The sequence below is a fragment of the Canis lupus genome, chromosome 31 (assembly GCF_048164855.1).
Source record: "Canis lupus baileyi chromosome 31, mCanLup2.hap1, whole genome shotgun sequence".
Lineage (NCBI taxonomy): Eukaryota > Metazoa > Chordata > Mammalia > Carnivora > Canidae > Canis > Canis lupus.
Window position 1 is genome coordinate 1,349,241 of NC_132868.1, and position 13,349 is coordinate 1,362,589.

Consider the following 13,349-nt stretch of genomic DNA (forward strand, 5'->3'; position numbering starts at 1 on the left):
ACCATATCCAGTTGAGGTCCATGTCGGAATGAGAGTCACCAGGTCAAGGAGAGGTCCAGGTGTGGACTAGAGTCACCAGATCCAGGTGAAGCCCAGGTGGGGATCAGAGTCACTAGGTCCCGATGAGGCCCAGGTGAGGACCAGAGTTATCAGGACACGTGAGACCTCGGTGGGGATCAGAGGCCACAGGTCCATGTGAGGCCGGCTTGGGGACCATGGTCAAGAGATCTACTTGAGGCCCAGGTGTGGAACACAGTAAGCAGGTCCAGGTGAGTCCCCAGGGGTGACAAGAGTGACCACGTCCAGGTGAGGCCCAGGTGCGGACCAGGATCATCAGGTCCCGGGGAGACCCTTGAAAGAACCAGTGTCAACAGTTCGAGGTCAGGCGCAGGTGGCAACCAGGGTCAGCAGGTCCAAGTCAGGCCAAAGTGGGGTTCACAGTCACTAGGGCACGGTGAGACACAGAGGGGGACCAGAGTCATTTGGTCCAGGTGAGGTCCAGTTGTGGAACACAGTCACCGGGTCCAGGTGAGGCCCAGGTATATAAGAGAGTATCGAGGTCCCAATGATGCCCAGGTAAGGACCAGAGTCAACAGGTCCAAGATACCCACGTGCGGACCTGAGTCGCCAGGTATGGGTTAGGCCCAGGTGGCAACCGCAATAACCAGGTCCAGGTGAGGCCAAACTGCAAGCCAGAGTCACCAGATCCAGGTGAGGTCCTAGTGGGGACCGGAGTCAACAGGTAAATGTGAGTCTACAAGAACACCACATTCACCAGGTCCAGGTGTGGTTCATGTGGGAACGAGAGTCACCATGTCCAGGTGAGACCCAGGTGGGGACCACAGTCACCAGGTCCAGATTGAGGCCTAGGTGGCGGGACCAGAGTCATCAAGAGTAGTTGAGGCCAAAGCGTGGAGCAAAGTTATCATGTCCAGGTGAGGCCCAGGTGGGGAACAGTGTAACCATGCCTCATTGATGCCAGGTGGGAAAAGAGTCACAGGTCCAGACGAGGCCTGAGTGAGGAGTAGATTCAGCAGGTCTTGTTGAGGCCCAGTTGAGGACCAGTGTCCCCAGCTCCGGGTGAGTCCCAGAGGGGGACCAGAGTCACGTGGTTTTGGTGATATCCAGGTGGCGACCAGGGTCACCACGTCAGGGTGAGGCCCAGAGGGGGACGAGAATCACTAGTTCCAGGTGAGGCCCCGATGTGGAACTGAGAAACCAGGTCCTATGATGCCCATATGAAGACCTGAGTCACCAGGTCCGGGTGAGGTCCCTGTGGGAACCAGTCACCTCATCCAGGTGAGGCCCAGGTGGGACCACAGTCACCAGGTCCAGGTGAGGCCCAGGTATATGAGAGTATCTAGGTCCCAATGATGCCCAGATAAGGACCAGAGTCAACAGGTCCAGGAGTGTCCCAAATATGGATCAGAGTCATTGTGTTCCAGGTGAGGCCAGATGGAGCCCACAGGAACCAGGTCCAGGAGAGTCCCATATGGAAACCAGAGCCACCAGATCCAGGTGAGGTCCAGGTGGGACCACAGTCACAAGGTTCAGGTGAGGCGCAGGTGGCAACAGGATTCACCAAGTCCAGGTGAGGCCCAGCTGGCGACCAGATCCAGGTGAGGACCAGCTAAGGACCAGATTCACCAGGCCCACTTGAAGCCCAAGGGGTGACCAGAGTCACCAGGTAAGGGTGAGGCCCAGAGGGGAACCAGAGTAACCAGTTTAGTTTGAGGCCCAGAAAGGGACCAGAGGACCCTGGTCAAAGTGAGGCCCAGGTGTGGAATAGAGTATCCAGGTCCCAATGATGCCTGGGTGAGGACCAGAGTCACTAGGGCCATGCAGGCCCAGATCGGGAACAGAACCTCTAGGTCCTGGTGAGGCATAGAATAAGACCACAGTCACCAGTATCAGGTGAGCCCCTTGTGGGAACCAGAGCCAGTCTATCCAGATGAGTCCCAGGTGATGTGAGGCCCACGTGAGGACCATATTCATCAAGTCGAATTTAGGCATAGCTGTGGACAAGAGTCACCTGGTCTGGGTGCGGCCCCAGTGGGGCAAGATTCAACAGTTCTGAGTTAGGTCAAAGTGGGGAAGAGAGACACCAGGAACAGGTGAGTCCAAACTGAGGACCAGAGTCACCAGATCCAGGTGAGGTCCATGTTGGAAAGAGAGTCACCAGGTCCAGGAGAGGTCCAGGTGGGGACCAGAGTCACCAGATCCAGGTGAAGTCCAGGTGGGGACCAGAGTCACCAGATCCAGGTGAAGCCCAGGTGGTGACCAGTGTCACTAAGTCCAGATGAGGTCAAGGTGGGGACCAGAGATACCAGGTACAAGTGAGGTCCCGGTGGGGAGCAGTGGCAACAGGTCCATGTGAGGCCGTCCTGGGGAACATGGTCAACAGGTCTACTTGAGGCCCAGGTGTGGAACACAGTAAGCAGGTCCAGGAGAGTCCCCGATGGTGACAAGTGTCACCACGTCCAAGTGAGACCCAGGTGGGGACCAGGATGACCAGGTCGAGGGGAGGCCTTTGAAAAACCAGAGTCTACAATTTGAGGTCAGGCGCAGGTGGCAACCAGTATCAGCAGGTACAAGTCAGGCCATAGAGGGGGTTCACAGTCACTAGGGCACGGTGAGACCCAGAGGGGGACCAGAGTCACCTGGTCCAGTTGAGGTCCAGTTGTGGAACACAGTCACCGGGTCCCAATTTTGCCCAGTTGAGGACCATGGTCAACACGGCCAGGTGAAGCCCAGATGGAGACCGGAGTCCCCAAATCCAGGTGAAGCCCAGGTGGGGACCACAGTCACCAGATCCAGGGTAGTCTCAGGTGTAGACCAGAATCACCAGGTCCAGGTGAGGTGCAGGTGGCTACCACACTCACCAGGTCCCGGTGAGGCCCTGGTGGGTACCAGAGTCACGAGGTATATGAAAAGCTAGAAACACTGCAGCCACAAGGTCCACATTATGTCCATGTGGGAATGAAAATCACCAGTTACAGTTGAGGACCAGGTGGGGATCCGACTCACCATGTCCAGGTGAGTCCCAGGTGGGAACCAGTGTCATCATGTCCAGGTGTGGCCCAGGTGAAGACCAGAGTTAATAAGTCCAGCTGGGTCACTTTTAGTGAACAGTGTAAGCATATCCTGATGCTACCCAGGTGGGAACCACAGAAACCAGGTCCTGGTGAGGCCCAGGTGGGCCCAGAGACATGAGGTCCAGAAGAGGTCCCGATGGGAACCACAGTCACCAGGTCAGGTTAGGCCATGCTTAGGGTCAGAGTCACCAGTTACAAGTGAGGCCCATGTTGAGCCATAGTCACCTGGTACAGAAGAGGCCAAAGTCAGGACCAGAGTTACAAGGATCAGGTCAGTCCCAGTGGGTAATAAAGTAACCATGCCCCGATGATGCCCAGGTAGAACCAGAGTCACCAGGTCCAGATGAGGCGCAGGTGGGGAGCATATTCACTCGGTCCCAGTGTGGCCCAGTTGCGGAACAGTGTCACCAGGTCTAGTTGAGGACTAGAGGGGTACCAGATTCACCTGGTCTAGGTGACATCGAGATGGGGAGCAGAGTCACCATGTCAGGGTGAGGCCCAGAGGGGATCCAGAGTCATCATGTCCAAGTGAGGCTCAGGTGTGGAACGGAGTATCCAGATCATAATGGTCCACAGGTGAGGACCAGAGTCATCAGATCTGGGTGAGGCCAAGTTAATGTCACACTCACCAATTCCAGGTGAGGCCAAGAAGGTGTCCACAGCAATCAGGTCCAGGTGGGAAACAAAGTCACCAGGACTGGGTGAGGCCCAGATGGGGACCAGATTCACCAGGTCCAGGTGATTCCCAGGTGGTGACCAGAGTTACCAGTTACAGGTGAGGACCAGGTAAGGACCAGATTCACCAGGTCCAAGTGAGGCCCACGTGGGTGCATGGGTCACCAGGTACAGGGGAGGCATAGCTGGGGACAAGAGTCACCAGATCTGGGTGCGGCCTAGGTGGCTCAGGTGGAAACCCCAATCACCAGGTCCAGGTGAGGCCAACCCTTGGGCCATGCAGAGGAACCGTGTCCCGATGATGCCCATGCAGGGACCAGAGTTACCAGGTCCTGCTGTGTCCAACCGGTAGGCCATGCAGCGTAACCATGTCCCGATGATGCCCAGGGAGGGATCAAAGTCACCAGGTCCAAATGAGGCCCAGATGGAGCATATTCACTAGGTCCCGTTGAGGCCCAGTTGAGGACCAGAGTCACCAGATCTGGTTGAGGCCCAGAGGGGTACCAGAATCACCTGGTACAGGTGACATCCAGATGGAGACCAGAGTCACCAGTTCAGGGTGAGGCCCCCAGAGGTTCCAGGGTCATCATGTCCATGTGAGGCCGTCTTGGGGACCATGGTAAACAGGTCTACTGGAGGGCAAGGTGTGGAACACAGTAAGCAGGTCCAGGTGAGTCCCCGGTGGTGACAAGTGTCACCACGTCCAGGTGAGGCCGAGGTGGGGACCAGAATCACCAGGTACAGGAAAGGCCCTTGAAAGAACCTGAGTCAACAGTTTGAGGTCAGGCGCAGGTGGCAACCAGGGTCAGCAGGTCCTAGTCAGGCCAAAGTGGGGTTCACAGTCACTAGGACACGGTGAGACCCAGAGGGGGACCAGAGTCACCTGGTCAGATGAGGTCCAGTTGTGGAACAAAGTCACCGGGTCCCAATTTACCCAGTTGAGGACCATTGTCAAAAGGGACAGGTGAGGCCCAGATGGGGACCGGAGTCCCCAAATCCAGGTGAAGCCCAGGTGGAGACCACAGTCACCAGATCCAGGGTAGTCTCAGGTGCAGACCAGAATCACCAGGTCCAGGTGAGGTGCAGGTGGCAACCACACTCACCAGGACCCGGTGAGGTCCTGGTGGGGACCAGAGTCACGAAGTACATGAGAAGCTAGAAATACTGCAGCCACCAGGTCCACATGATGACCATGTGGGAACGAGAATCACCAGTTACAGGTGAGGACCAGGTGGGAATCCGACACAACATGTCCAGGTGAGACCCAGATGGGAACCAGTGTCACCTTGTCCAGGTGTGGCCCAGGTGAAGACCAGAGTTAATAGGTCCGGCTGGGTCACTTTTAGTGAACAGTGTAACCATATGCTGATGCTACCCAGGGGGGTACCAGAGACACGAGGTCCAGGTGAGGCCCAGGTGGGACCGGAGAAATGAGGTCCAGTTTATTTCTCGATGGGAACCACAATCACCAGGTCAGGTGAGGCCATGCTTAGGATGAGAGTCACCAGTTACAGGTGAGGCCCATGTGGATTCAGAGTCACCTGGTACAAAAGACGCCAAAGTCAGGACCAGAGTTACTAGAATCAGTTCAGTCCCAGTGGGGAATAGAGTAACCATATCCCGATGATGCCCAGGAAGAACCTGAGTCACCAGGTCGAGATGAAGCGCAGGTGGGGAGCATATTCACTAGGTCCCGGTGAGGCCCAGTTGAGGACCAGAGTCACCAGGTATAGTTGAGGCCTTGAGGAATACCAGATTCACCTGGTCTAGGTGACATCCAGATGGGGACCAGAGTCACCATATCAGGGTGAGGCCCAGAGTAGATCCAGAGACATCATGTCCAGGTGAGGCTCAGGTGTGGAACAGAGTATCCAGGTCATAATGGTCCACAGGTGAGGACCAGAGTCACCAGATCTGGGTGAGGCCCAGTTAGGATCACAGTTATCAGTTCCAGGTGAGGCCAAGAAGGAGTCCACAGCAATCAGATCCAGGTGGGGAACAAAGTCAGCAGGACTGGGTGAGGCCCAGATGGGGACCAGATTCACCAGGTCCAGGTGATTCCCAGGTTGTGACCAGAGTTACCAGTTCTGGGTGAGGACCAGGAAAGGACAAGATTCACCAGGTCCAAGTGAGGCCAACGTGGGGACCTATGTCACTATGCATGTGTGAGGCCCAGGTGGCAACCCCACTCCCCAGGTCCAGGTGAGGCCAACCTACAGGCCATGCAGAGGAAGCATGTCCCGATGTTGCCCAGGTAGGGACTAGATTTACCAGGTCCAGGTGAGTCCAACCTGCAGGCCATGCAGTGGAACCATGTCCCGATGATGCCCAGGTAGTGACCAGAGTCACCAGCTCCAAATGAGGCCCAGATGGAGCATATTCACTAGGTCCAGGTGAGGCCCTGTTGAGGACCAGGTTCCCAGAACTTGTTGAGGCCTAGAAGGGTACCAGAATCACCTGGTCCAGGTGACATCCAGATGGGAACCAGAGTCACCAGGTCAGGGTGAGGCCCAGAGGGGACCCAAAGTCATCATGTCCAGGTGAGGCCCAGGTGTTGACCAGAGTCCCCGGGTCTCGGAGAGGACCAGGTAAGGACCAGATTCACCACGCCCAGTGAAGCCCAAGGGGTGACCAGAGTCACCAGGTAAGGGTGAGGCCCAGAGGGGGAACTAGAGTAACCATTTCAGTTTGAGGCCCAGAAGGGGACCAGAGGTCCCTGGTCAGAGTGAGCCCCAGGCGTGGAATAGAGTATCCAGGTCCCAATGATGCCTGGGTGAGGACCAAAGTCACTAGGGCCATGGAGGCCCAGATGGGGAACAGAATCACTAGGTCCTGGTGAGGCATAGAATAAGACCACAGTCAGCAGTATCAGGTGAGCCCCTTGTGGAAACCAGAGCCACTCTATCCAGCTGAGTCCCAGATACATGTGAGGCCCACGTGAGGACCAGATTCATCAGGTCGAATTGAGGCATAGCTGGGGACAAGAGTTTCCAGGTCTGGGTGCGGTCTAGATAGGGCATGTTTCAGCAGTTCTGAGTTAGGTCATAGTGGGGACGAGAGACACCAGGTCCAGGTGAGGCCAAACTGAGGACCAGAGTTACCAGATCCAGGTGAGGTCCATGTTGGAAAGAGAGTCACAAGGTCCGGGAGAAGTCCAGGTGGGGACCAGAGTCACCAGATCCAGGTGAAGTCCATGTGGGGACCAGAGTCACCAGATCCAGGTGAAGCCCAGGTGGGGACCAGAGTCACTAGGACCAGATGAGGCCCAGGTGAGGACCAGAGTTACCAGGTACACGTGAGATACCGGTGATGATCAGAGGCAACAGGTCCATGTGAGGCCGGCTTGGGGACCATGGTCAACAGATCTACTTGAGGCCCAGGTGTGGAACACAGTAAGCAGGTCCAGGTGAGTCCCTGGTGGTGACAAGTGTCACCACGTCCAGGTGAGGCCCAGGTGGGGACCAGGATCACCAGGTCCAGAGGACGACCTTGCAAGAACCAGAGTCAACAGTTCGAGGCCAGGCGCAGCTGGCAACCAGGGTCAGCAGGTCCAAGTCAGGCCAAAGTGGGGTTCACAGTCACGAGGGCACGGTGACACCCAGAGGGGGACCAGAATCACCTGGTCCAAGTGATGTCCAGTTGTGGAACACAGTCACCGGGTACCAATTTTGCCCAGATGAGGACCATGGTCAACAGGGCCAGGAGAGGCCCAGATGGGGACCGGAGTCCCCAAGTCAAGGTGAAGCCCAGGTGGGGACCACAGTCACCAGATCCAGGGAAGGCTCAGGTACAGACCAGAATCACCATGTCCAGGTGTGGCCCAGGTGAAGAGCAGAGTTAATAGGTCTGGCTGGGTCACTGTTAGTGAACAGTGTAACCATATCCTGATGCTACCCAGGTTGGTACCAGAGACACCAGGTCCTGGTGAGGCCCAGGTCGGACCAGAGACATGAGGTCCAGGTGAGATCCCAATGGGAACCACAGTCACCAGGTCAGGTGAGGCCATGCTTAGGATCAGAGTCACCAGTTACACGTGAGACCCAGGTCGAGCCAGAGTCACCTGGTACAGTATAGGCCAAAGTCAGAACTAGAGTTACCAGGATCAGGTCAATCCCAGTGGGGAATAGAGTAACCATGTCCCGATGATGCCCAGGTAGAACCAGAGTCACCAGGTCCAGATGAGGCACAGGTGGGGTGCATGTTTACTAGGTCCCGCTGAGGCCCAGTTGAGGACCAGTGTCGCCAGGTCTAGTTGAGGCCTGGAGGGGTACCAGATTCACCTGGTCTAGGTGACATCCAGATGCGGACCAGATCACCATGTCAGGGTGAGGCCCAGAGGGGATCCAGAGTCATCATGTCCAGGTAGGGCTCAGGTGTGGAACAGAGTATCCAGGTCACAATGGACACAGGTGAGGACCAGAGTCACCAGATCTGGGTGAGGCCTAGTTAGGATCAGAGTCACCAGTTCCAGGTGAGCCCAAGAAGGAGTCCACAGCAATCAGGTCCAGGTGGGCAACAAATTCACCTGGACTGGGTGAGGCCCAGATGGGGACAGATTCACCAGGTCCAGGTGACTTCCAGGTGGTGACCAGGCTTACCAGTTCCGGGTGAGGACCAGGTAAGGAGAAGATTCAACAGGTCCACGTGAGGCCGACGTGGGGACCTGTGTCACCAGGTATGGGTGAGGCCCAGGTGGCAACACCACTCCCCAGGTCCAGGTGAGGCCAACATGCAGGCCATGCAGAGGAAACATGTCACGATGATGCCCTGGTTGGGACCAGAGTTACCAGATCCAGGTGAGGCCAACCTGCAGGCCATGCAGCGGAACCGTGTCCAATGATGCCCAGGTAGGTTCCAGAGTTACCAGGTCCAGGTGAGGCCCAGATGGAGCATATTCACTAGGTCCAGGTGGTGCCCAGAAGAGGACCATAGTTACCAGATCTGTTTGAGGCATAGAAGGATACCAGAATCACCTGGTCCAGGTGACATCCAGATGGGGACCAGAGTCACCAGGTCAGGGTGAGGCCCAGGGAGGTTCAAGGGTAATCATGTTCAGGTGAGGCTCAGGTGTGGAACAGAGTCACCAGGTACCAAGGATGCCCAGGTGAGGACCAGAGTCACCAGGTCTGGGTTACGCCCAGATAGGATCAGAGTCACCAGTTCCAGGTGAGGCCAAGAAAGAGTCCACAGCAATCAGGTACAGGTGGGGAACAAAGTCACCAGGACTGGGTGAGGCCCAGTTGGGGAACAGATTCACCAAGTCCAGGTGATTCCCAGGTGGTGACCAGAGTTACCAGTGCTGGGTGAGGACCAGGTAAGGACCAGATTCACCAGGTCCAAGTGAGTTCCATGTGGGGACCTGTGTCACCAGATATGGGTGAGGCCCAGGTGGCAACCCCACTCACCAGGTCCAGGTGAGGCCAAAATGCAGGCCATGGAGAGGAACCGTGTCGATGATGCCCAGGTAGGGACCAGAGTTACCAGGTCCAGGTGAGGCCAACCTGTAGGCCATGCATTTGAACCATGTCCGGATGATACCCATGTAGGGACTAGAGTCACCAGGTCCAAATCAGGCCCAGATGGAGCATATTCACTTGGTCCAGGTGAGGTCCAGTTGAGGGCCAGAGTCACCAGATCTGGTGGAGGCCCAGAGGGGTATCAGAATCACATGGTCCAGGTGACATCCAGATGTGGACCAGAGTCACCAGGTAAGGGTGAGGCCCAGAGAGGTTCCAGAGTCATCATGTCCAGGTGAGGCTCAGGTGTGAAACAGAGTCACCAGGTACCAATGATGCCCAGGTGAGGACCAGAGTCACCAGATCTGGGTGACGCGCAGATAGGATCAGAGTCACCAGTTTCAGGTGAGGGCAAGAAAGTGTCCATAGCAATCAGGTCCAGGTGAGGAACAAAATCACCAGGACTGGGTGAGGCCCAGATGGGGACAAGATTCAACAGGTCCAGATGCCTCCCAGATGTTGACCAGAGTCCCCGGGTCTGGGAGAGGACCAGGTAAGGACCAGATTCACCAGGACCAAGAGGCCCACATGGGGACCTGAGTCGCCAGGTTTGGGTGAGGCCCAGGTGGCAACCCTACTCACCAGGTCCAGGTGAGGCCAACCTGCAGGCCAGAGTCACCACATCCAGGTGAGGCTCTAGTGGGGACCGGAGTCACCAGGTAAATGTGAGTCTACAAGAACACCACAGTCACCAGGTCCAGGTGTGGTTCATGTGGTAACGAGAGTCACCAGGTGCAGGTGAAACCCAGGTCGGGATCACAGTCACCAGGTCCAGATTGAGGCCTAGGTGGGTGGAACAGTGTCATCAGGAGCAGTTGAGGCCAAAGTGTGGAGCATTGTTATCATGTCCAGTTGAGGCCCAGGTGGGGAACAGAGTAACCATGTCCCATTGATGCCAGGTTGGAAGAGTCAAAGGTCCAGATGAGGCCTAAGTGAGGAGTAGATTCACCAGGGCCTGTTGAGGCCCAGTTGAGGGCCAGGGTCCCCAGCTCTAGGGGATTCCCAGAGGGGGACCAGAGTCACCCGATTCTGGTGATATCCAGGGGGGGACCAGAGTCAGAAAGTCAGGGTGAGGCCCAGAGGGGGACGAGAATCTCTAGGTCCAGGTGAGGCCCCTATGTGGAACTCAGAAACCAGGTCCCATGATGCCCATATGAGGACCTGAGTCCTCAGGTCCTGGTGAGGTCCCTGAAGGAACCAGTCACCTCGTCCAGGTGAGGCCCAGGTGGGAACACAGTCACCACGTCCAGGTGAGGCCCAGGTATAAAAGAGAGTATGCAGGTCCCAATGATGCCCAGGTAAGGACCAGAGTAAACAGGTCCAGGAGAGGCACATATATGCATCAGAGTCATTGTGTTCCAGGTGAGGCCAGATGGAGACCACAGGAACCAGGTCCACGAGAGTCCCATATGGGAACCAGAGCCACCAGGTCCAGGTGAGGTCCAAGGGGACCACAGTAACAAGGTTCAGGTGAGGCGCAGGTGGCAACAGGATTCACCAAGTCCAGGTGAGGCCCAACTGGCGACCAGATCCAGGTGCGGACCAGCTAAGGACCAAATTCACCAGGCCCAAGTGAAGCCCAAGGGGTGACCAGATTCACCAGGTAAGGGTGAGGCCCAGAGGGGAACCAGAGTAACCAGTTTAGTTTGAGGCCCAGAATTGGACCAGAGGTCCCTGGTTAAAGTGAGGCCCAGGTGTGGAATAGAATATCCAGGTCCCAATGATGGCTGAGTGAGGACCAGAGTCACTAGGGCCATGCAGGCCCAGATCAGGAACAGAACCTCTAGGTCCTGGTGAGGCATAGAATAAGACCACAGTCACCAGTATCAAGTGAGCCCCTTGTGGGAACCAGAGCCAGTATATCCAGATGAGTCCCAGGCGATGTGAGGCCCACGTGAGGACCAGATTCATCAAGTCGAAATGAGGCATAGCTGTGGACAAGAGTCACCTGGTCAGGGTGCAGCCTAGGTGGGGCAAGATTCAGCAGTTCTGAGTTAGGTCAAAGTGGGGAAGAGAGACACCAGGAACAGGTGAGTCCAAACTGAGGACCAGAGTCACCAGATCCAGGTGAGGTCCATGTTGGAAAGAGATTCACCTGGTAAAGGAGAGGTCCAGGTGGGGACCAGAGTCACCAGATCCAGGTGAAGCCCAGGTGGGGACCAGAGTAAATAAGTCCAGATGAGGTAAAGGTGGGGACCAGAGATACCAGGTACAAGTGAGGCCCCGTTCGGGAGCAGTGGCAACAGGTTCATGTGAGGCCGTCCTCAGGACCATGGTCAACAGGTCTACTTGAGGCCCAGGTGTGGAACACAGTAAGCAGGTCCAGGAGAGTCCCCGGTGGTGACAAGTGTCACCACTTCCAAGTGAGACCCAGGTGGGGACCAGGAACACCAGGTCGAGGGGAGGCCTTTGAAAAACCAGAGTCTACAGTTTGAGGTCAGGCGCAGGTGGCAACCAGTATCAGCAGGTCCAAGTCAGGCCAAAGAGGGGTTCACAGTCACTAAGGCACGGTGAGACCCAGAGGGGGACCAGAGTCACCTGGTCCAGGTGAGGTCCAGTTGTGGAACACAGTCACCGGGTCCCAATTTTGCCCAGTTGAGGACCATGGTCAACAGGGCCAGGTGAATCCCAGATGGAGACCGGAGTCCCCAAATCCAGGTGAAGCCCATGTGGGGACCACAGTCACCAGATCCAGGGTAGTCTCAGGTGTAGACCACAATCACCAGGTCCAGGTGAGGTGCAGATGGTAACCACACTCACCAGGTCCCGGTGAGGCCCTGGTGGGGACCAGAGTCACGAGGTATATGAGAAGCTAGAAACACTGCAGCCACAAGGTCCACATTATGTCCATGTGGGAATGAAAATCACCAGTTACAGGTGAGGACCAGGTGGCGATCCGACTCACTATGTCCAGGGGAGTTCCAGGTGGGGATCTGACTCACCATGTCCAGGTGATTCCTAGGTGGGTACCAGTGTCACTATGTCCAGGTGTGGCCCAGGTGAAGACCAGAGTTAATAGGTCCGGCTGGGTCACTGTTAGTGAATAGTGTAACCATATCCTGATGCTACCCAGGTGGGAACCACAGAAACCAGGTCCTGGTGACGCCCAGGTGGGCCCAGAGTCATGAGGTGCCGAAGAGGTCCCGATGGGAACCACAGTCACCAGGTCAGGTGAGGCCATGCTTAGGATCAGAGTCACCAGTCAGGTGAGGCCCATGTTGAGCCAGAGTCACCTGGTACAAAAGAGGCCAAAGTCAGACCCAGAGTAACCAGGATCAGGTCAGTCCCAGTGGGGAATGGAGTAACCATGCCCCGATGATGCCCAGGTAGAACTAGAGTCACCAGGTCCGAATGAGGCCCAGATGGATCATATTCACTAGGTCCAGGTGAGGCCCAGTTGAGGACCAGAGTCACCAGAACTCGTTGAGCACTAGAGGGGTACCAGAATCACCTGGTGAAAGTGACATCCTGATGGGGACCAGAGTCTCCAGGTCAGGGTGAGGCCCAGAGAGGTTCCAGAGGCATCATGTCCAGGTGAGGCTCAGGTGTGGAACAGAGTCACCAGGTACCAATGATGCCCAGGTGAGGACAGGAGTCACCAGGTCTGGGTGACGCGCAGATAGAATCAGAGTCACCAGATCCAGGTGAGGCCAAGAAGGATTCCACAGCAATCAGGTCCAGGTTGGGAGCAAATTCACCAGGACTGGTGAGGCCCAGATAGGGACCAGATTCACCAGTTCCAGGTGAGGCCCAGGTGGTGACCAGAGTCCCCGGGTCTGGGAGAGGACCAGGTAAGGTCCAGATTCACCAAGTCCAAGAGGTCCACGTGGGGACCTGAGTCACCAGGTATGGGTGAGGCCCTGGTGGCAAACCCTACTCACCAGGTCCAGGTGAGGCCAACCTGCAGGCCAGAGTCACTAGATCCAGGTGAGGCCCTAGTGGGGACCGGAGTCACCAGGTAAATGTGAGTCTACAAAAACACCACAGTCACCAGGTCCAGGTGTGGTTCATGTGGGAACGAGAGTCACCAGGTCAGGTGAGGCCCAGGTGGTGACCAGAGTCC